This window comes from Aphelocoma coerulescens, chromosome 3, assembly GCF_041296385.1.
Source record: "Aphelocoma coerulescens isolate FSJ_1873_10779 chromosome 3, UR_Acoe_1.0, whole genome shotgun sequence".
Classification (NCBI taxonomy): Eukaryota; Metazoa; Chordata; class Aves; order Passeriformes; family Corvidae; genus Aphelocoma; species Aphelocoma coerulescens.
In genome coordinates this window covers 96,167,630-96,192,235 of record NC_091016.1, presented here as the reverse complement: position 1 = coordinate 96,192,235, position 24,606 = coordinate 96,167,630, and the positions used below count along the sequence as shown (strand labels likewise).

At 37.7% G+C, this 24,606-nt stretch overlaps 1 protein-coding gene across 6 annotated transcripts in view; it reads left to right on the top strand.

Annotated features, from left to right (window-relative positions):
- The window catches only part of ADGRB3 (adhesion G protein-coupled receptor B3), a 450,213-nt gene that overhangs the window by 328,289 nt on the left and 97,318 nt on the right, over window positions 1-24,606 (top strand). The window lies entirely within an intron of this gene.

The window sequence follows — 24,606 nt, the reverse complement described above, 5'->3', positions numbered from 1 at the left end:
AGGGCAAAAAAATCACTCCCTAGTCCTGCTGGCCACACAATTTCTGATCTAATCCTATCAAATTGATAACTGTTTTTGAGGAGACCTGACAGTGAATATTTCCTTGGGTTGAAGCACTGTTTAATTTAACCATCAGCTTGAGTACAAGAAACAGAACATCAAGAGTAATAAGGACATGATCACCTGCTCTTTTGAAGAGAAAAAGTACCAAGTCCTAGCCAAAAAAAATAGGAACGTCTGAGAGGAGGTTACTTTGTTACTAAGAAAATCAAAGCAATTTGTCACAGGTGCTCGAAAGGACTCCCAGGTTACCTTCAAGTTTTTACAACTGTAGCAGAGGAATCAATCAATCCATGTAAGTGTATGCCCAAAACTGAAAGCATTTTCCCATGCTGTAATTAGTATAATGACTGATAAATATCCAGTGGTTACACATTGATAATAGATAACAAAGGGCTGATTATTGAGCTCTGGGGATGCCTCAAGTCTGGCTCCACATGGATGATTAAAAGTTGTCTGTAGGGTGTTAAATCTATTAGAAATATTCAAGTGTAATACAGGTAATTCCCAGACATGTTTCAGGAGTAGAAAACAAAATTTCACGGTTTGTAATATCAAATGTTGCAGTAAACTTACAGAGAAAGGAAAGGAAAACCCTTCCCACAGTTTGTCAGCAGACCATTTTTCATTTTTTGTCTGCTTAGGAGGAACTTCAAGGCAGACTTGAGATATTCTTCACCATCTTTGTTCCAATTGAGCAAAACCCAAACAAGTCCCTCATACATGAGGATTTAGGCAAAAATTAGAGAAATTGAAATTAATTTGTCAAACAAAAATAAACCCCAACACCAAAGCCAGAAACAACAGGAGAAAACAAAACAAAAAACCAAAACCAAACCCAAATCAACAGAAAAGGATGAAAACTATTGTCTCATAATGTGATTCATAAGAGGTAATGCAGTGGACAGAGAGACGACTACATCAGACAGTATGAAATACTTAAGAAGGGTACCTGAAATATTTTTCTTTTCAGTGTTGGATACATAAGTAGAAATAGACATGGAGAATCAGACATCTCAGTGAAGCTTAATTCAATACTTTACAGTTGTAGATGGCATTACATGTTTATGGACAATTGTCTAGTTGCTTTTATTAAACAGGATCAATGAGGCACGCATCTATGAGATTATGGATTTTTATGATGGCCTTTTATATGATGAACTCTGTGATGGCCTTCAAGAGTATTTGCTTTTGAAGCTATAATTCTATCCTCATTTTCCTTCTGAATGCTTTCCTTCTGGAGCTTCCTTCTCAAAGATGAGTTACAACCACAACCACTTTTACTGTTGTTGAAGTTGAATCATTCTGAAAAAAATAAAATAGCTTTCATAGGTGTAGAGGGATCAAATTAAATAAATCCTGTTTCTGTAGCCAAATTGATTTCCAAGAGAACAGAATAAGGGGAAAATTCTAGATTCTGGGCTCGTTTGCATCGTGTTTGCATTCTGGGTGTCTTCTCTATCAGCAGTTCTGACAGAGCCATGAAAGCAGGCCACAGTCAAAGACTGTTTCAAATTTCAAGAATGGGGCATACCTGTGTTTCTACAGACAGTCATAATCTACTTTATTTACTGGTTCCATAATTCTGGTGTTCTGTCTGTGGTTCATTTCAGCCTGAAACGTGCCTAGGTCTCTACTTGCAGCTTGGTGCTGCAAGGCTCACCATGCTGGGAGGTGAGATACAGGTAACTCAGTCCCCTCACAGAGCACAAATCTGAGAAATTTCTCTCCTTTTCATATACACATAGATGTTTTAAATTTTTTTTCCCCTTGTGCTAATGCCAGTGAAAAAGGGCCACATCCCTCACACGTACCAAAACCATGACTTTCTGTGTCTGATTTTCCTCCTGTGCTGAGGAGATCAGCACAAGATAAATACACAGTGCCTACCCAATAGTCCTGGATCATCTGGGGCCCATCCCAACCAAGAAGCTTTAGATCTGCCACAGCAAACTGAGGGTAGTAAGCATTCTCCAATCATTCCGAACAGGCTAAGCTGGAGATGCCTAGTATCAACACTGCATCCCACCATGTTTTAGCAGGGAGCAAAGAGAAATTTCCTGATGCTCATCTCACCTCCATTAAGAAAGCAGTTTTTTTCTATTAATGCTGAAGCTATCTGTGGGATTCATTGTACATAGGATCATTATAGAGTCCTGTGTTTATGGACCTGCCTTAAACCAGAGTTCAGGATAGATGTGTAAAATATGAGTGATAGAGAAAATTCTTCTTAAATGAAGAAAAGGAAATCTTTGTAGCACAAATAAATTTTTTTAAATTACACTGGGGTCAGATTACAGAATAAGATGCATTGGAAATGATCATTGTGCTGTTAGTATGCAAATCTGTAAGGATGCTTTATCAGCCTTGTGTGACAGCACTCTGTCCTGCTGCCCAGCCAAGATTTCAAAGAAAGTGTGAAGGAATCAAACAGAGCTTGAATGTTTCCTGTGATACAGGGAAAAAAAAAAAAAAAAAAAGCTGTGATTAGTATAATTAATTAATGGATATTTGTAATCCATTCTTGCAACACAATAGGAAAAGACATCTCAAGGTCTTCCCTGTTCAATGTATTGTATTAATTTGCATAAAAATTGCTCATTGTACTGGATAATACAGTTTTTCCTAAAGCTGGTTAGTAAGGATTTTTTTCAGGGCTGTAATCATTATACATGTCCCCTGTCTGCATGTACTTGGATTGTGGTACAGCACCTTGACCTCAGAGAGCATCAGGAGGGGGTAGGTCCACAAGGGAAGGTGGGGCTGACAGTAAAACCTCTGAGGAAAGGTGCAGGTTCAGCCATAGCCCAGTGATCACCAGACAGACTGTAGTGATGTGACAGGTCTGAGATCAAGCTGGGAAGTGAAGTCAGCAAGGCAAGGTGAGGACTGGTATGCTGCAAGGCCAAGCACATCACAGTGACAGCATAGCATAGACATGAAGCAAGGGCAGGGGCCTGGGCTTCAGTGCAACCCCTGAGACAATGGGTGAAGCACATGTGCTTGGAGGTCCTAGTTTTCACACCTTTTTCCTTATGGCATAGGTGTTTCCCCAGCAGTCAAAAAGGCATGCAGTTCTGGCAGATCAGAAGTGACCTTGAGCATAGGAAGCCAAGCCTCTGGGAAGTATGGGGGGCAGAAGAGGTCCCAGAGGAGTTTTATGGAAAAAGACAGTTATAAACTCATCAGAATAATCAAAGCCTGTTGGCGAAATCAGGGCTCTGACACTTGTTAAGGAAATAAAACTTTTATAAAAGTATCCTTTCTAAGTGCCAGTCACTTTAGCTTTGGTTTTTTAATTGTTTATATGTAATATACTACAGTATTAGCATACATCTTCTTTGGTCCACAAAGTTTCTATTTAACTCAACAGGAGTTGCTTGCAGAAGTCAATGATTTTTTAAAAATTATATATGTGCAGAATTATAAATGTGCAATATAGGGCCTTATTCATCTTCTTGGAGGTGATATGGCTTGTCAACTCTAAATAACTTCCCAGAGAACACTGTACCTCACAGGAGGGCACTGTGTAAGAAAATTAGGCGTTTGATCACTGACCCACTTCATGATTCAGTTTCACAGACTGAGTTTAACTCTGTGACTGAAAGAAGCTTGTTAATACTGTTTGAACTATTTATTAGTCCCTTTTACAAATCTCATTGTTTTTCAATATGATGAATACAATGTTTAACAACGGAATTTTTCCACAGAAAATCAATTTTCTGCAATATTATTGTGTTCCTGCATAGAACAATAAAACTGAAAAAATATTTCTTATTATCATTGATTTGACTATGGTATGCTTTATAGCTTGGATTTCTCAGTGTGTCATCTAATTAGCTCCACAAATTACTAAGAAAATTCAACTGCTTCCAATTGATTGTTATGAACATATAAAATAGTTTCTGGATCATCTAAAAGTGAAATATGACCTTTTAAATGTTTAAACGTTACTTCCCTTTTTTGTGAGTCATGATACTCTTGTTTATGTTCCATATTATGTTCCTGTTGAAGCACTGTTCAGACACTTACGATAAGCCCCATGCTTAAAAACATGTTCAATTTGATTGTAAAGTATGTATTCAGATTATAATAAGTGTATCATATGAACGTAGAGATTAAGTCTCTTAACTGGCAAATGGGGAGCCTGTCCACCCCAGAGATTAGGCTGTTTCACTTCTGAGCCTGAATGCCACAGTAATTTCAATTCCTAAATTAGGCAGTTTAAATACACCCCTGAGTCAATTACACAAAGCCAACACTTCAAAGTCAGGGTAAGTGGCTACACAAATGTCTCCTTCCTTCTCTTCCAGCACACACACACACACACACACAGAAGCCCATATACGACCTTGAACAAACACACTGCAGACTGCTCCAAAGCCGTCAAAGCCAGCTGAAACTCTTCTGCTTACTTCAGCTGGTTTTGGATCTTACATTTGCATTTGTAAAACAGTTCTGCTCAGTTTTGAAATCTAATAGGTCACATCTGTGCACATCCTGAAACAAGCATACAACAATAAAAACATTAAAAAAAAAGTCATACAGCTTTCTAAGCCATGAGGATAAACTGCCAAGTGTTACCTTGTCCAGTTCCCAATTTTGTGCTCAAATGTACCAGATACAGCACTCTCCTATTACAATCATTGATAGTGGAAGGCACTTCAGCACTTTCAGGAGGGCAGCTCCCTTAGAGGAAATCATGGGCTTGTAGCACATAGTGAAGGAGGTTACTCAAGAGATCAGTCACCCTTGCCTCTGACCCATTCGCTATTGACTGTTCTGTAGGCTGCTCTTAAATCTAGAGATGATGGAGATTCCACAGCTCCCCAAGGTGGTATGATCAAGGCTTCTCTGTGTCTGCAGCTGGGAAGTAGGAGCTCCTACTTCTAAGCTCAGCACTTTTTTTCCAGTCTCTGGCAGAAAAGAGCAGGACAGTACTTTCTTTTCCTGGCAACCCCTTATACATGAGAAAACTGTTGTCATGTTTCCTCTCAGGTTTTCTTTTTTCTCAATTGAATATGCCAGTTGTTACAGCTTTTCTCATAGGTCATGTTTTCTGGATATTTTATCTTCTGTGTTGCTCTTTTCTGTGCTCTCTCCAATTGTTTTGCCTTTTCATCAAACATTGTGTGTTAAATTGGACATTGCCCTGATGCTTGGTTTCAGTAGAGGATTAAACTATCAAAATATTCTCTAGACATCTCATACCATCTCATATATATTTCTATTTTCATTGGATTTGAAAAGGAAGGGGAATATTTCATGTCTCACATTTCTTAGGACACTAAGTAGAGTAGAAGACAGTAAGTCCAAACATCAAATCACAAAGTTTGTCAACAATATATAACCAAATGCCACGTGTTGACCCAGGTCTACTTTGGTAGATAAGATTCCAGTAATTCAGTTCAGGCTGCTGTTGGTTGTCTTTCAAGAGTTAATTTTTTCTGCATATCTTCCGACCATCCTATCTGTTGGATGTTGGATTTTGCACATCTTTCAGTCAGATGAGTTTGAAATCTGTGTAATTTGCTATTTTTCATATTAGTCTTGAATTAAAATACCTACTACGTTGTGACACAGAAGAGAAGGTGGGAAGAAATAGATCTTTTCTTAGCACTAAATTTTTAAAATATGTTTGAGGAAATGAGTGCGAAAATGATGTGGCTTTCATATGTTGCAGAGTTGACTCATAAGCTGAAGAAAAGTGGCTGAGAAATATGATCAAACAATGTTTTGGTGACCTATTAATCTAATGAGACTCCAAAGAGGAACTGCAAAGATGAAAGTTTAGCCGGAAAGAGGAACAATCGCGGTTAATAGTGAATACAAAATGAGATACCATATGTGGCTGTAACTTCATAGCTAGAGTCTTAAATATATACACATTCTGTTTGCATGAGCTTTCCACACAATTCCCTTGGGAGTTAGTGAAGAATTTTCTTTTCCAAAAGAAATCTTTGGTAATTTTATATACTGCCTTTTCTTTTATGAAGCAACCTCCTTTAATTTACCCAAAAGGAAAAAATGAACAGTTAAAACAATTATTCTAGTTCTCTGTGTATAATGCATGGTGTGCATTTGTGAAAGGACGCAAAGCTGGTAAAACAAAAAATGTAGGAGTCACTCAACAGCTGGAGGCCTCTTCCCTTCATTATTGTGATGACTTAGTTGTCACAGAAAACAGTGCTTACAGTACATGCATTTATGGCTATATTTGATACGTTGCCTCACGGACACAGAAGCAACATATCAAGAAAGACCTTCACAAAACCTTTGTGTGACCTTTGGAGGTTCTGGCAGCATTTTCACAGGAAATCTCTAAACACCAGTACAGATAAAGAAGCAGACTTGTGTGCTGACTACACTAGAACATACTCACATAAATTCTTATATAAATTCTGTGAAACAATCTACAGAATTAGCAAACAATCAGGTTGCTGTTGTCGTTTGCATTTCAGCTTTCAAAAACACCACTTCATTGTATGCATGGTAGTGTTAGAACCAGATTCTTCATGGACTTAAAGATCTAAAGATGGGACTATCTGCATGTATAACATTGCATAGACAACTGTGTGAATGCTCAAATTCTCAGTTATATGAACGGTGATGTCCTGTATATCAAGGTTTCTCTTATCAATTCAAAGGAACAAAAATACTATGTAAACAATTTAATTTCAAGAGAAAAAAAGATTTAATGTCAGACTATTTTTGAAGCATTAATGAAATCAATGTTGCAGCTTGTTTTTTAGTCTTTACATTTATCTCTAAAGTAAATTTTACAAAGCTGATTAAAAGGCTACATAAATTTACTTTTAAATCAGAAATTAAGTGTTTTGAGGAAAATATTGTACTTAAAAACACACCTGTTTTCCATGATTTGAGAGAAAATCCTGTTCAGAGAATTTTGCTATTTTTTTCTAATTAAATTCTAATGCTACTACAAGCATAAATTGGTATTAACCTCATTTGTCAAAAACTCTTAAATATTTACTCCTCATATCCAAGAACTTTTTCCCTCATGTTCTTATCCCATTCCTCACTTTTGCCATCACCTTTCGTATGCACCACATTTACTACAGGCTTGAGCAAAACTTATATTAACATCATGCAGGTAGTGCTGGATTTGTCCTTCATCATGAAGCAGAAGTTCACATACATCACTGTTAAATGAGGATAAGATATTTGAAAACCTGTTAATTTGCTGGGGGAGGTACATAAACATGCTGAACACAGAAATCACAAAGATGTTTTAGGAAAGTTTACAGAACTTTTAATTAAAGTGCCATCTGCTATGTACAGACATAAAAGAATTTCTTGGACAGAATATGCACAGAGGCATTATGCAATAAGCTTTGCTTCTTCCTGACACCCATCTCAAGTAGTGCAGTGTTTCTTTTTCTCATAGCTGCTCCAGGCCATGGTCTTTCTTGAGTTGCATTGCCATCCTTGTATCCCCAGCTATACCCTGTCAATAAGTCCTCCCTTTCATGCCACAGTTCTCACTTTTACACTGGGGGTAGCACAGGGGCAGCTGCATCAATAATATTTTCTCTCAGATGGAAGCGTTCATTTTTCTAATAGGTACTTCCATGGAACCTCCTCCAGTCAAACCATTTCATGTCAGCAGTGAAAATTTACATGAGTGCCACATGGTTTCACTCATGGAAGTACTACAGTATCCAGGTAGAAAGTAGAGCAGCATCTCTTGCCATCTACTGACTTCTGCCAGGACTTGTACCAGTATTCTGCTAATAAATGTACCTTTTCCAATGACAGTGAACAGTAATGACTGATAATTAAGGGGGAAAATGTTAGCATGAACTTAGCTTAACAAAGAAACATTTTTTGCAACTACTAGCAAATATTTAATTGCCTATTGATATTGTCAACAAATAAATAAGGTGGGGTGTCTTTTCCTGGATGTTCAGTACAAGTCATGCTAATAACCTTGTATAGGTACTCTGGACTTCAAGTGACTTCTCTTAGGAACGGAAGCATTTGAGAAACATCAAGACAAATAGTTCTAGATCATGGAAATGACAAGGCTGGAATGTGTTATCTGTCATTTTTGCTTTAGAAATTGGAGAGGAGGGGCTGTTAAGGGAGACAAATTACTTTACCTGTACAGAGCGGCCTTTAAAACATGTTTTGATACAGAAGCGTGTGTCTGTGATTATCATTATTATTTACAATCAAGTTGGAATTGATTGCTAATCCTGCAATTGTTGCAAAAAGCTATTAAATTAACATAAATCTGTTTACAGTATTTGCTGCACTCTGGGTTTAATCATGAATAATAATTTATATTATTAATAGAAGTTATAGTGATACTATAAAGATCATTTATTTTAATTTACATTTTTTTAAAGGTCATCAGGATTAAAATTCAAGAATGATCTGCTCTAATTATCAAGTACAGCAGCATAGTATTTTGCCATCTAGAATATGTGACCACTGATCCTTACTTTTGAATTTTAGTTCATTGATATTTTGTGATTCTGAGATGGAAATGTCTGTGATTTCACAAGAAACTTGAGCATGTGAATACCTTTGACTATATGAGCAAATCTGCTGAAATCACTGATATATGAAGTTATAGACATACTTAAATATTACGGTGTTCTATGGTCTCAGAGAAGCAAAGGATTATGGCATTTGTGAATTCCATTTCCTACACTAAAAATCTGAACTTTACTCACAGAAAGTTATTCCAGAGTTCAAACTGACAAAATGAAAAACAACACAGACTTTGAAGACAGTAAGTTCAGTAGAAGTGGAATTAATTCTGTTTAAAATCTATTAATTTTGATTTTTTTATATATATATAGTCAAGTGAGTTAAAAATTGGAAAATTGTGAAACAGAAAAATGGAGCTGTCAAATATGTGCAATTTTAAAGTGATTGAATTAATAATTTTCTGAAGCAGAACTTTTTAAAAATCTCGTCAAGAAGTACTAGTACTAGTGTTCTTATAATTCTTTTGCAGGAATCTGCAGGAAATTACAGTTTTCACTGTACTACATATTAGTATTAATTAAGATATCGTTTTAAATGAAGGATGGTTTAATTCAACTGATGCTGCAGTTGAATTAAACATTAGTTTTAATGTTAGATGGCCTGAAAGATAAAAAGATATTAGATATTAAAACACAAGAAAAGTTACAGCTGAGGTCATTGTTTCTGTATTTCTGACCTTGAGTGAATGTTTCATTCCTCCATTTTTCCAAAAGTGCTAACATATTTGCATGAGTTTCTATCATATAACCTTTAGAACAAGTTACCCTTTAAAACATTTACTAGTACTATTTTCATATGCACCCACCTGTAAAACTAAATATCTTGCTCATTGAAAGCATACAGCAAGAAAGAGCAATAAAAATTTTCTGAGGTAAGTTAAAAATGGTTTCCTGTTTCTATAAAATAACTCCTCTGTACATTTTCTTTAAAATGTCATGACTTCCAAGTTTGATAGCTGACAGGCCTGCAGGGTTAGAAGCAAGGTCTGTGAGTCCAATTGCAAAGCTGAGGATTTTTCCCTTTACAAGTTATTGCCTCTAGCCCTGCAGGACTAGTAGGTATTGGACTTAAAAGCAGTGACATTTTTAAATACAGAGTAGATGTTACTGTCTTAGGATTAAAACTTGACCATTCTAAGGGTCAGGAGGTATAATTTTATAGAGAAAAAGGAAATGCTGTGAAGAAAAGCAGCAAATATTTTTACAAGTGCTTAGCAGTTAAGATCGTGCACAGAATAAAAAGTGTGAAGCCATCGATAGGGTAAATCTAAAAGTAGACTTTATGAAGTATATCAAAATCAGACAAGATACAATAACAAATATCTCTACTGCAGCATCTATGTATATATATACAAATATATATCTCAATAGAATACTGTAATACATTTCAGGATGAAATGTATTACAGTATTTTACTTGTAAAATCCCAATTCTACACTATAAATTTAAGGACATAAGAAATTCTCTCTCATATGAGATAAAACATTAATTCAAAGCAATAAAGATTAAATTCTGTTCAATGCCCACTTATGTCATGCCAAGAAATTAAATTTGTCAACTTAGGATGTCATAGCACCTCAACTTTATATTGAGACACAGCTAAGATACTGCTGTCTCAGCACTATGTTTTGGGTTTAATATGCCTATAGAACCATAGAATCATAGAATTATTAAGGTTGGAAAAGACCTCTAAAATCATCAAATTCAACTATTAAGCCATCACTGCCAAGTCCACCACTATAGCATGTCCCTAAATGCCACATCTACAAATTTTAACTCCAAGAAGGGTGAGTTCATCACTTCCTTGGGCATCCTATTGCATTGTTTGACTAGCCTAATCTTTCCTAATGTAAAATATGAACCTCCCCTAGTGCAAATTCAAGCCATTTCCTCTTGCCCTGTCACTTGTTACTTGGGAAAAGAGACTGACTCCCACTTCACTACACCCTCCTTTCAGGGAATTTGTAGAGAGCAACTCCTTTTCTCCAGGCTAAACAACCGCAGCTTCCTCAGCCACTCCTCACATGACTTGTACTCCAGACTCTTCTCCAGCCTTGTTGCCCTTCTCTGGACACACTCCATCACCTCAATGTCTTTCTGGTAGTGAAAGGGCTCAGACCTGGACACAGGATTTGAGGTGTGGCCTCACCAGTGTGAGTGCAATCACTTCTCTGGCCCTGCTGGCCACACTATTACTGGTACAGGCCAGAATGACATGGGCCTTCTTGGCCTTCCAGGCACTGTGCTGGCTCATGTTCAGCTGCTGTCATTCAGCAGCCCCAGGTCCCTTTTTGCTGAGCAGCTTTCCAGCTGCTCTACCCCAAGCTCATAGCGCTGCAGGCGGTTGTTGTAACCAAAGTGAAGGATTTGGAAGTTTGCCTCATTGAACCTCATGCTCTCATTCTCAGCCCATCAATTCAGTCTGTCAAGATCTCTCTGTACAGCCTTCCCACCCTCCAGCAGATCAACACTCCCGCCCAAATTGGTGTCATCTGTGAACTAATTGAGTTAAATTCCCTCATCCAGAGCACTGATAAAGATTTTAAACAGGACCAGTCCCAATACTGGGAACTGAGAAACTCCACTAGAGACCATTCACAAACAGGATTTGACTCCATTGACCACCACTCTCTGGGCCCAGCCATCCAGACAGTTTTTATGCAGCAAACAGTCCATCCATCCAAGCCACAAGTAGCCAATTTCTTCAAGACAATCCTGTGGGAGACAGTGTCAAAGCCTTTATTAATGTCCAGGAAATCTACATCTGTAGTCTTTTCCTTATCCACTAGGTAGGTCACCTGGTTGCAAACCATCAGGTTGGTTAAGCAGGACCTGACTTTTCCAAACCTATGTTTGCTGGGCCTCATGCCCTGTACCTGCTGTGTGATGGCACTTAGGATGATCTGCTCCATGACCTTCCCAGCACCAAGGCCATTCTGACAGGCCTGTAGTTCTCTACAGCCTCCTCCTGGTCCACCTTGTAGCTGGAAGTCACATTTGTCAACTTCCAGTCAGCTGACACCACCCTGGTTTGCCAGGAATGCTGGTAAATAATTGTAAGTATATTGGTGAACACTTTCACCAATTCCCTCAGTATCCTTCAGTGGATTCCATCTGTTGCTGATGTGTTTTTTAGTTGTCTTTTACAGCAGTAGCCTGAATAAGTTCTACTTGGGCTTTGGCCTTTTTAATTTTCTCCTTATGTAACCTCATTACATCCTTGTAGTCTTGCTGAGTTGACCACCCCTTCTTTCAAAGGTGATACAGTCCCTTTTTCACTCTGAGTTCCAGCCACAGCTTTCTGTTCAAACAGACCAGTCTTCTCCTCCAGTTTGTCTTTTGGCACATGGTAATGGCCTGCTCCTTCATCTTTAAGATTTCCTTCTTGAGGAATGTCTGGTCTTCCTGAACTGATTTTCCCTTCAGGACTTTGGCGACACTTCCAAGCTAGATGAACCATTGTCCTTGCAGTTGTTCAGTTCCACTTGCAAAGCCTCATGCTATTATGCCAGTTCACCAGAAAAGCCACATAGAAAATGTGCCTGATGTTCTAGGCAGGAACTTGTTGCCATTGCTCCCTGTCTCTTAAGTAACTGTGTTCAGCAGGGGAAAATTGGACAGGGAATCCTCTGTGCATCCTGTCTGCCTGTCAGGCCTGCCACAGGGAAAGTAGGGTGAAATTCTGGTGATCTCTCTCTCTCTTTCATACTCTGTCAGTAATCAAAGGGAGTTCTTCTACCTGGGTGCACCTCCCATAGGTGTGCTCACTCCTTCCTTCCACAGAGCACACTCTGCAGCTGACTCCTGGGTGTCAGCATGTTCCCCCCAGAGCACTGTGCATCAGTCGTGCTGGGTGCAGAGCTTAGACAGCCTGTAGCTTTCTGCCAGGTGGATGTCACTGCTTGCTGGCTGAGCTTGCAGGGCTTCTGTGCCCTTCCTGCATGCCCTGCACCAACTGCCATGCCATGCCCTGACTGGTAGTGCTCCCTGAGGGATTCTTTTACGGGGGGATGGAGCTTGGTCACTGTTGCTTCTGGCCCTGCCCAGGTCTTGTCAGCCACTGCCACACAAGCTGTGAGCTCCTGGCAGCTGTCTTAGCTCCACTGATATTCCCCTGGTTTGGGAAACCCCATTGTGCACTGTGCCAGAGAGCTCCACTGCCATTTGTGCCAGCAGTGGAGATGCTCACCTCAGCAACTTATATGCGATGTGAAACAAGCAGCAAACTGAAATGTGATTCATTTGAAAGCAAGTCCTTTAAACCAGGAATAATAATTTAAGCATAAGCTGGGCTGAACAGGCAAAAGATTAGTCTAGCCCCAGCATCCTGCCTGCTACAGAGCCTGCTAACAAATGCCTAGAAGAGTGCTTAATAGCACGGTACTTATTTAGTAGCTATTTCCCTGGTATGCATCCTAAATTCCAACAGGTTTGGGATGTACAGTCAGATTTTTTTATCTTTGTGTGCTGTAGCCTTAAAAGATCTTTTTCTCTGTGAATATATCTAATTGCTCTTTCTGTTCACATAATCTTCTGTCATTTATAACCTCCTGTGGTGACAATTTCCATCGTTTAACTGTGCCCTGTGAGAAAAAAAAAAGCCTCCTATTGTTTGTTTTAAATATACAACCTAATAACTTCATTTAATGCCTTTAGATCATATATTACAAGAAATAACAATCACTTCTGGTTCACTTTCACCATGGCACTCTTACAAACATTATCAGACCTCCCTTGACCACCTCTTACCCAGAGTGGAGGGACTTACCTTATAGAAGCTGTCCCATGTCCTCCAGAATCCCTCTAGTCCCACTAGATCTGTTAGAGTTAGGAAGAGATCAGAACTGCGTACTGCATTCAAAATGTGGGCATACCACAGACTTTTTTAGAGCAGTGTAGTCGTATTTTCTGTTTTGCTATTTCCAAACCCCTGCAGAAAGCTAATATAACTGAAGAACACATCATGCACTTGACATGCTCAAGCATCTTTGAATTAAAATATACACGAGTTTTCTCCAATGCATAGTCAATAGAAAGATGTTTGCTTATATGTAATTTTAGATATCATTTAGCTGTCTGAGAGATCAAAATATAGTGCCAGGTTCTGAAGGGAGTTATACTGAGGATAATCCATTGAAGTTGACAGGTCCAATCAATATACAGCATGAACTGACATGAGGTGGATTCATGACATTCCCTATACATGCACAGACAATAATTGCATCTGCTCTCATTATGTAATTTCTAGGATATATTCTAGCTAATAAGTTCCATGTACTAAGTAGTCTGTGTATAATTCAGATCAAGTAGTGTAATCCAAATTAATTGTATTATTTATTGCACTTTTAAAACGTCAAGTAGCGTGAGAACGTAACAGAATGCAAATTACTTCAAAATGTAAGAAGGCTCTGTAGCAGCTTCTCTTTGCAATACTATGTCTGGCTGAAGGGAAAGGCATTTCAGATTTGGAGTTTTCAGCTAAAGCATGCCACATCTATGTGACACACCACAGACAGACAGACATCTTGTGATATGCCTGTCATGACAATGAGAGTTGATTCCACTCTGCAAAAACAGCAACATTAACTGAATAATTTTGCTGTATATGTTTTAGATACATATATTTTCAATATCATAAGTGATACAGTGTTGTAAACATCAAAAGTACTGCAAGCATCTCTACCTCTATGTGGAGATAGAAGGAAATAAGTATAGCGCTGTATTTGGTTGTATTTTCTTTTGAACCTGTAAGTAATTTACCTTCATATTTTATTTTTGGCCTTCAGTCCTAGGGCTGATCTTTGCCTTATGTTGACATTCAGGATGACACTGTCTGTGATGAACTGTGATGAACACTTTCAGATGAAAGCTATATAATCATTAGTGTATTAACACTGATTATTGTAGGACACTTTTTTCAGTCCTTTTCTACCATATCTGAAGGCTGAAGACTATACCAGCTTTGTCAGTGCAGAAGACAATCCCATTGTTACAGCTCCTGTACCTGCAGAGTATTGATGCTGTTTCCCATCAGGAAGGCACACACAAACAAAAAATTTCTCAGGAGATGGAAGTGGATAGGCTAGTAATCTTCACTCATTTGTTCAGACAGGCACTTTTTTGGCACCTACTTCAGGCACATACTCCCCAACACCTCCTCTATCCCCTTTTTTTAGACTGTGAAAAAAAGCACTTGTCCAATCTCTTAACCAATTTATTCAGTTTTTAATGCCAGCAGTCACATTTGTCTAAACATTCTATCTGGCATGTGACTAGCTGAAGTGGATTTATCAGAGGAGTAAGAGGTCTTAAATCCTGTATTTTTCAGTGCAGTAAATTTTTCTGAGACTTCCAGATATACTGTCATTACAAATGCAAATTATCTGTTGCATTGTGAATGCATCAAACATATTGTACATGTGCAGATTAAATTTGAAGCATATCCACAAAATCCACTTGTGGGTCTTGAGGACCACAGTGGCCTCCTCTGCAATACATGCCCTTTTACTATTGAGTGGCCACAATCCCTAGGTACATAAAGCTCACTGTTCAGACATGGCACAGTGCAGACCACCACTCTTTCCACAGAGTCTGCTTTCATGTTTTGTGCAGTGTGACGCACATGTACTTCTCCCATGCACTCCTAGCCAAAACCTCAGTGAAACACTTTAGGTGTTATCTCCAGAGATTATTATCCTCAGCTGTTTTTTTGGGTTTTGTTGGCAACACTGCCATTACACAGGTGTGAAGTGGTATTAAAAACAAATCGGTTAGCTGTAGTTTATCTTTCTGGGCAGTTGGTTGGTAAATAAAAACACTCAGGAAGATTCAGATGAGCAGTACCTCACATGGCTTGACTCCAAAGAGGCTACATTCAAACCATTTTGAGATTGGAAGCTGAGCAGACACATTAAGTCCTGAGGTAATAAACCTGACCAAAAGACAAGAACCTCAGGGCTAAGACTAACTTAGAAGAGTCTAAAATATACACTAAGGAGGTGTCTCTTGCATCTTCTTTTTCTTTTAACAAGAGAATCTCCATTCCTTAAGTCTGTACTTGACTTCATTTGATTCTGTAACCACAGTGATATTCCAACATCTTAAAATAAAAGTGAAAATTGTTAAGACAAAAAAGATGCATTACTTTGTAACGATATAGAAATTAGGTCTGTGAATTATAGAGTTTTCAATATACACCTTACATCTACCAGCTTAGCGACATCTGAATTGTTTGGTTTTGGTTTTTAACCATATCATAAAAACTATAAAAAAGCTTTTTGTTTAGCTGTACTGCATTAGATTTGCTCTTAGTTGGGCATATATAAAGTCACTGCATCTCAACTGCGTGCTCAGATTTGTTGCATTGCCCCATTTTAATTTTTTCAGTTATTATATGAGATAGGGAGATACCCACCACTCAATCCTTCATGGGCTTTGCCACACCCCCTCTCCAGCCACTGTACAACTCTGGAGAATCATAAATCCAGAGGTTCTTATGAGTTCTTTGTTAATCTGTTTTGGCCATCAAGTCTTTCTTCTACCATGCTCAGAAGAACCTTAGGAGCGACTCTCATCAAGGTACTTAAGCAGGTTATCTCTCTGTCAGTCTTGACTGTGGCCTTTACTTAATCGTAAATTGGCTGGTACATAAAACGTGGACAGCACATGTATGAAGAGGTTTTTTGTCTGATAGTTCCATGGTTAGAAACCTCACCGAGGATGGGAGAGACTTACACAAGGTGAGGTCTCATCATTGCAAGATTCAGAACATTTTCAAGAGGAATGAATCTCTGTGCTGTAAGAATGAAATCTCCATGCTATAAGAATGAAATAGGCATTTTGGAGTAAGGAAGATACTCTAATTCCCTCTATTCACCATTAGTCCTATTATTTCCTATTATAACTAAATATTGATTATCTGAAAGGGAAAGACTACTTTGTTTTACATTCTGTAGTTAAGGTTTTCACTGAAGAGAAAGTACCTAATCAGAGATGTTAAGTATCAGTCCCTACAATCCCTTGTCACCTCAAACTGGCTAATTACTACGTGTCCAATCTCAGTCAAGAGCCAATAGCAAGCTACATGCCTTCGTCCTACTGAGATATTTGTATCAAATGTGTTTTTAATGTGCAGCATGATAACCAGTAAAAGATTTGGTGCAGATTCAGTCAGGATGCATGCTGACTCACCAAAGAGAGAATAGGGAGATAAGGATTACTCTTATTGAAGCAGTTGTTAATTGGCCAGTCAGGTACAAAAGATAACATCTGATCTAAAGAGACATCTCTAAGGAAGAAAAAGAATACTTATTTTAATTAAAAGGGGTGGTCAGATAATCTCCCAAATAAAAAAGAAATCAATGAATTTGAAGAAAAAGAGATTAGATCTGTTTAAGCTTCTGGGAAGGATTTACAAAAAAGGACTTGTTATAAAAAGCAAGTGTCTTACACAAGAAAAGGACATAACCTGGGGTCTAACATATAGAGAAAATAGGACTCTTCATAAACTGAATTCATAAGAAATCTTGCAAACTAACAGCTGGATAAAAGGGGAGACATAATCTCCATGTCAGTAGAGCAAATGTCAGTTTTATTTTGTTTTGGTTTGGTTTGGTTTTGAGTTATAAACATTTGTAACTGTGTCCTATTTTTTGATTGGTTGGTTGTTTTATCTCAATCTGGCTTAAGTTTGTTTTCAAAGTGTGAGGAGACAGAAAAATGTCTTTACTCCTTTCTTTAAAAATTGTATACTAAGGCAATAATTTACCTCCAGTTGCCATAGCCCACAACATGTTCTTCAGAGAACCCATGGGTAATGTTGTAGGATACACAGTAGGATTGTGTAAGAGCAGCAGGTGGTATCACAAGATACAGGGGAGGAGATGCTGACAACTATGAGGGTTCTTAGTCATGCAGCTAAGATATGAAGGAACAAATATCTGAAGGACCTGAGGATCTTCAGAGAACATGTAACACTGGTATTTGAATGATCAATCTGCAGAGTAGGTAACACTGAATGGGGCAGGACCTGGAATGCAGATGCCAAACCCTGTCTCTTCCCAATATGCCTACAAAGACCATGCTTTTCTTTACCTTCTGGTCCAATGCATAATTCTACTTCAAGGGGTGAGGGTACTCTTACACTAGAATATGCTGTAGTTTGGGGTTAGATCATGTGCTGCACATATTTATCTATTCAACACCCCTCAAAAACAGCAGGAAATTGAACTCACCTCTTCTATCTCAGAACCATTGAGCTGTGAGATAAAAGGGAGACTCTCCACTGTCCGTCTTCGAGGTGAACCTAACTTGAGATTTTGAAAGGTAGTGTGTAAGCATCTAGCTCCAAAGGAGAGCTCAGCTCTCTTATGCATCACCAGAGCAATGAGCATCATTTCAGGGTCTGATCACTTAACATATTTGCTTCTGCCATTCTTATTTTGTGGCTTAACCTTTTTCATAGACTATGGTCATATATCTGGTGCCCAATCCAAAGCATGCTCTGAGGAGGTTGGATATGTACTAGTTTTAGGTATATCTGCCCATATAATGTGGGATAGCACAGGATGTTGTAACAGTAACACTGATGGAAGCCAAGTCTCTTTTCTTCCCCTCAATTCTGTTTCACATCTGTTCCTCTCCCTGCTGGTCATGCTGGCCTTGAAACTTATACTAATGATACTGTGCTTTATTGGATACTGTGCTTGTCTTTTGGAAGAAACATTAACAATAGATACCACCCTCATCCAGGCTTTGACATTCTTCATTTCCAGGACAAACTTCTGAGCCCCTAACCTTTCCCAGCCTCCAGCAATAGACAATTTACAAGGTTCCTTTTTGCTAGGAGTCCACGTAAATAATATAACAGTATGAAAGATTTTGTAGGTTGATCAATTGGAAAGCACTACATGACAATTTTTCCTTACTTCGCCATAAAGCTACATACATATTTATAGTCTAAACAAAAGAACATGAAAGATTTTACTGATTTTGTGAGGAGTGTGTTGCATTAAGAGTACAGAAATTTGGCAGAAAATAAATGCTATTACTTTCCAGCTAGTCCTCAGAGATCAAAGGGGTTGGGTGCAGCTAGGCTTAATTTCTGATTATAACCGATTCAGTGCTGTAAGTCTGATTGCATTCAATGAGATCTCAGATGCACCAGTACTGTGGGTATCATTCTTAATTGCAGATTCACAAATTGTGTGGTTTACCAGTTCAACTCTATAAATCTGGTCAAGGTCAATAAGAACTTTCATGAACAGATTCACAAGTAATGTGGTTTACTGTTCAAACACTGTAAGCCTGATCGAGTTCAATAGGAACTTTCATGAACACAGACTCACAAATAGTATGGTTTGCCAATTTGACACAATAAGCCTGGTTGAGTTCAATAAGAACTTTGCTTCAGATAGTTTCTAAGAACTCGACAAGATTTCCTAGACAAGATAGGAAGGCACAAGATAACTTGGGAGGGAAGTGGGGCGTTTTGTCTGCTCCAGTCATTCTAGAGGTCCATGAGGAAAGAAAACATAGTTCTCAAAAATTCTAAATAGATACCAATATCCTTTGGCAGTGTGTACTGCCAAAATCCTTCAACTGTACTTTCTCTGAGACCATCTACAAAGGCAGACAGAGATAAAGCTATGGAATGTGATAGGTTTGCCTCCAATTTTTTTGATGCACTGATACTCATCTTCTTAGGAGATTTTTTCTATAATTTTGACAAAGGGAGGAAAGTGTTCTTATTCAAATGCAATCCACTAGGCTTGTTAAGATACAGAAATAGAGTTGAAGGATTGTGGTTTCCCAATGTTGTTCAAAAACATGAATGAATCCCGTAACTCAAATAATGATAAGTCTGTGTGGTAGCAGTAGTACAGAGGACCACTAATCAAGAACTGTGCAGTAGGAGGCAGGAAACGCCTAGTATTTGTTTCATCCTGGTTTGGTCATATAATTTATTTAGAATTTCTTTTCATTTTGCACATTGATACACTTGCAGTAGTCTGATAGAAGGGCAACTATTGATTACAGCACAGTTCAAACATATAGTGTGCTAGATCATGCCCAAACTGTATGGACAGGGAAATACAGGAAGTAATAAAATAATACCACAAGCACTAATATGCACTTCCATAACTCTCCTGTTGATGAATCATTTATTTATAGTAGCCAAACAGATAACAAAGCCAATTTTTGGTCCTTCCAATGGAACTTTCTTTAAGTTGTACATTATTAGAAAGTTGATCTAACAATGTATGCTTATAACTACAAGGGCTCTGTTACAAATCCTACTCTTTAGGGTTTAATATCTCATCTAGTTTAAATCACATTAAAATAAAACTTGGTTTCCAGCCCAGATGCACATTTTTTTTACAAAACAATTATTCATATAGGATTTATGTTTAATATAAAGATCAGCGAGAAAATTAAATTTTCAAAGACTTTTATTTTCTTTGACGAGAAAAAGATATTCACAAGTATGTCTTTGAGGACAATTGAACAATTCAGTATCTGAATTGGAAAAGTGGCCTTAGTCTTTAGGAAAATGAACTCCCTATAGTAACCTTGTGAGGATCCAGTTGCAATATATTCATCACCCAGTTCGTTCTTCTGATACCACACAAATGCAGACATCCTTTTTGGGACATTTGCAGTATTTTAGACATAGTCATAAGGCAGTTGGTTTTGTTTATTTATTTTCATTTCCACAATTTCATGCATTGTTTTTTCTAATCATATGAGTGGAAGGAAAGCCCTAAGTCATAATGATCTAATGTTAAATGTATTAACAATTTCAGGGTAAACAATACTTTTTTAAACTGCAATTTTATGTGTGACGTTATTAAGGAAAGTGTGTTCATCTCTATATTTTCTTTTTCCTTTATATTACTTTTTTTTTTACTTTAGGAAAAACTGTGGCCATAAACCAGATGTTGCCATATACTGCTGATAGGAATAAGACTGATCACGGAATAAATTGTGCATGCTAAGAGTTAGGTCATGTCTCAGATGTATGAACATGCACAACGGAAAGGAGACTCCTGCAGCTGAGCCTTCCCTATGACTTCCCTGGGACTTTAGGTCCAGGTGTAGAGAAGCAAGCAGGTGTTGGAAGGACTTTATCTTCACTAATGTGCCAGCTAGCACATCTGAACAGACACAGTGATATATATAACCTGCTATTCCTAAGGGCCATGAGCTTCTTTCTCGCCTTTTGCTAAGCTAAAAAAATTTTATGTCTGCATTTTCCATGTGCTTCTTATCATTATATGTCATTTCTTTACTGAGAATGGAGTTGGAATACCGAAGTTTGTCCTACAGGAAAAACAGCACCTAGTTGAACAGAAAAAAAATTTATAGAAATGTACATACACAAGAATTAAGAAGAATTAAAATAATCTCAGCAGAAATATTATAATTTCTTAACTTGTGTAGTTTGCTTTCTGCAAAGCTGTAATTAAATACTTAAATAACAGATTCTTGCTGTATTTAAGTAATATAACTTAATGGTCAAAAAGCTTTCTTATCCTAATTTAAACACAGTTATCAATCAGCAAAGAAATTACTCAAGTAGGCTACCATCATAGATGTGTAGCAAGATGTCAGCTCTTTGTTTATTATAAAAACCCAGGCAACTACTTGGATCACTAGTTGCTAGTCTGGGAAAAAGTTCATTTAGGCGTTGTTAGCTTCCTTTGTCTCACAGAATCTCAAAAAAAAAAAAAAATTAAATCTTTCATTTGAAAAACATTTCTTCAAAATAAGCTAATAAAGTATACAGTGTATGGTATGAGGTGAAGTCCTTTATTGAGTCTGATAACAAAGTCAAAACTGATTTTTATACATCAGGAAGTTAAAGTGAACAAACCTATGCAATTAGTAAGAGATATATACTATTAATTATAAAAAAAATCAATAGTAAGTGGCTAAATGTGGCCCGATTGTCAGTCTTTGTCAGATAGGCAATTGTGTCATGAGTGAGTTTTTTGTTTTACAAAGATGGTCCTGTCTTATAAGCCACATTTCAATTTTGATGTCTGAGGTAGTAATAACATTCTTTTCAGTAGTAAGCATAATTATGCAATATTGTATAATACATTATCAAAGAGTAAAACTCACTTTTTTTTTCCTTCTATATAATACACAATTCCAATAATTTTCTGTACATCATTTGGCCATCATTTTTGTTGCATAGAGCTAAGAAGTTCACCTTAAACTCTGAAAGAGTAATGAAAAGACACTCCAACATTCCACTAGCTGTAGGATTACTCACAGAAAGGCACACTTACAGATAAATATTGGAGCTGAGGGTGTTCTTGGTGCATATGCCATATTAGCCATAGATTTTTAGGCCCAAGTTACATCCTATTTAGAACTTTTCCCCCTACTTCCCTAATTCCCCTGCTTTTTTCCCTGCCTCAACTGCAGGATGACACAAGATCTGCAATGGTGAATCTATGCTTCTTGGGAATTCCTTTCCTTCTCTCATGGGAATTCTGCCAGGTTGATTAAATCATCTGTAGCTCAGTAGAAGAGTACAAAAATTGCCAATAATGGGCATGAACCTACATCTATATTTGCTACATATTTTCAATAATTTCCCTTGATATAAATAGAACATGTGTTAACAGTACCTGTCACTCCTTTATGGCTTTCTGCATAACAAGAAAGATCCACAGGAATAATAGGTGTCCTTTTGCATATTCATATAATAACCCCAAATGTTAGACATATAGTCAAAGAAAATCACACCGAAAAGGAATGAAACTTCTAAGTAGGAGATAGATTCTGATTAGACCAGAAGAGTTGCATTATGTGAGGGACAGATCATAGATGGAGGACTTCATAAAAAGTGTTGCATTGAGATGTACTAAATGCCTTTATCCGTTTTAATTCTGTATTTTCATCCTTATTTTCTTTATACCTAAAACCATATTGTTACTTTATGTCAACAAGTCAAAATTACCAGCATCTCTGAGGGAATTAGTAATCATGCATTTGCTGTTCTGCTGGCATAAGCCTCATGTAACAAGTTGCAGTCACACTTTTCTTCTGGTCCTGTTCATTACTTGGTCTCCTTCATGGACTTAGTGTAACATTCGGTTCAGCTTCTGTTAGCCGTAATTTCAACAGACTACAAATATATTTATTAATTAGGCTTCTTTTTCTTTTTAATTGCACTGATTAGAAGAGAGAGAACAAACTTATTTAATTAATTAATCTGCAACATATAAAAACATAATGCTGTTAAGCAAGAAATTAAAGTGTATAACTGAAAAAAATGAACAATAAAATGTTAGAAGTGTCCATATTAGACTGACTCTGCTCCTGCCATTATGTCTTATTTTGGAATCCAATTAGACTGCTTTGTTCATTTCAGATTGCTTTTGGAAATTTTACAAAATTTTGGGTAGTACTGAAAAAGTTTTGCAAAATATGTAGTGTATTTGTGGCTCAGCTACTAAGTGACTGGAAAGTTGTATTTGTGCAAGTGACTTGAAGAACTGAATGAGCCAGTCTAAACCTGCTGGACTGCCCATGATTTATAGTACTTTAAATATAATTATAATTTTAACAGATGCTTTGTTTTAAACTAAACTGGTGCCTGTGATTTTATAATTAGAAGTTGTTTAACTCTTGTGCATTGGACACCATCAGCAAGGATTTAGTGCTAACTGGATCAATTGTGAATTCAATTTATTGAATCTTATTCTCAGGATGAATAATACCATCTTTTGCTTTTTAAATATGTCAATTTCTCTTAAGCTATCAATCCTTAATATTTAATCAGCAAAGATAAACGTATTTCATTTGGCCTTAACTGTGTGTTACAATAAGAGAAGAGACAAGAAAGCTAATAAAATAAATTGTTTTAAGTTATCCAGAAGATAAGGCTTCTGAGTTTAAAATATGTAACTATATTTTTCATAGTGGATGTTGTTTTAGCCTATGGCCCTCTGAAAGACACAATTTGTGAGGGAAAGCTAATAAACTGCTTTAGTGGCTTGAAGAATTGGTCATTTTCTCTCAATTGTTTCCCTCAGTTGCTGTTTGTTTTGTTTATTATAGGATTCTGTTTCGAAGACAATAGTGTGTAAGGGTTACATCTGGTGTGTTCAAAAACTAGTGGCACAAAATGCTGAGGTGGCCTGGGGTGAACTGCACTCTGAGAGCAGGCTTGGGATAACGAATTGCCTTTGCATGAGGGCCCTGGCATATAGAATCGCTTACAGAGGTGTGTTGTCAAGGCAGAAGAGGTGAACCAAGGGTGGTCACAGGGGCTGGAAATTATTATTCCCCCACCTTGTTTCTTCGACCTTCATTTTTCTTTTTTTTTAAGTCATTTAGTGACCTGAGGTGAAATGGACAGGAATTGACAGCACACATGCTGCTGCTGGCAGCAGAATCACTGCAGTTGCTCCTTGGACATGAAAGGAGAAGAAAAAAGATGAAAGAAACACAGTTGTTCTCTAAATATAACACATGTAAAGATAATATGTTTGCTTTAGTTGAAACCAACCCCTTTTTCCTGTAGAAAATATCCCCCCCCACCCCCCACTGCAGTTCAGGAAAACAGAGAGATGATTTTTTGTCTCTCCCTCTCCTTCTCCTTGCTTGCACAAAGAAAACGTGGGTTGATACCATTTTTATTGTTCTGCTGGGGTGGGTTTCAGACCTCGCATTAGCATATTGAATGTCTAATTGAATTCGGGGGCTGTGTTAATCATCTTGTTTTGTTTAGGGGTGGTTGGTGAAAGGTGCCAGCAAACGATTGCTTTGGCTTGGGGTTAGCTTGGTGCTGCCACCCCAAGAAAAAGAACCGAGTAGGGAGGGAGCCAGGGAAAGGCGAGTTGACTGAGTGATGTCTGGAGGGCGAACTCGTGTGTCTCTTTGGTGATGTGTGCTGCTGTACTGAAATCCACCCCTCTGCTGGAGCTAAGGCAAGAGTTGGAGGCATCTGATGCTGCCGTTTCCAGGGTGAAATTTCTAAGGCTGCTAGCTAAAAACAACCAAAAAAACC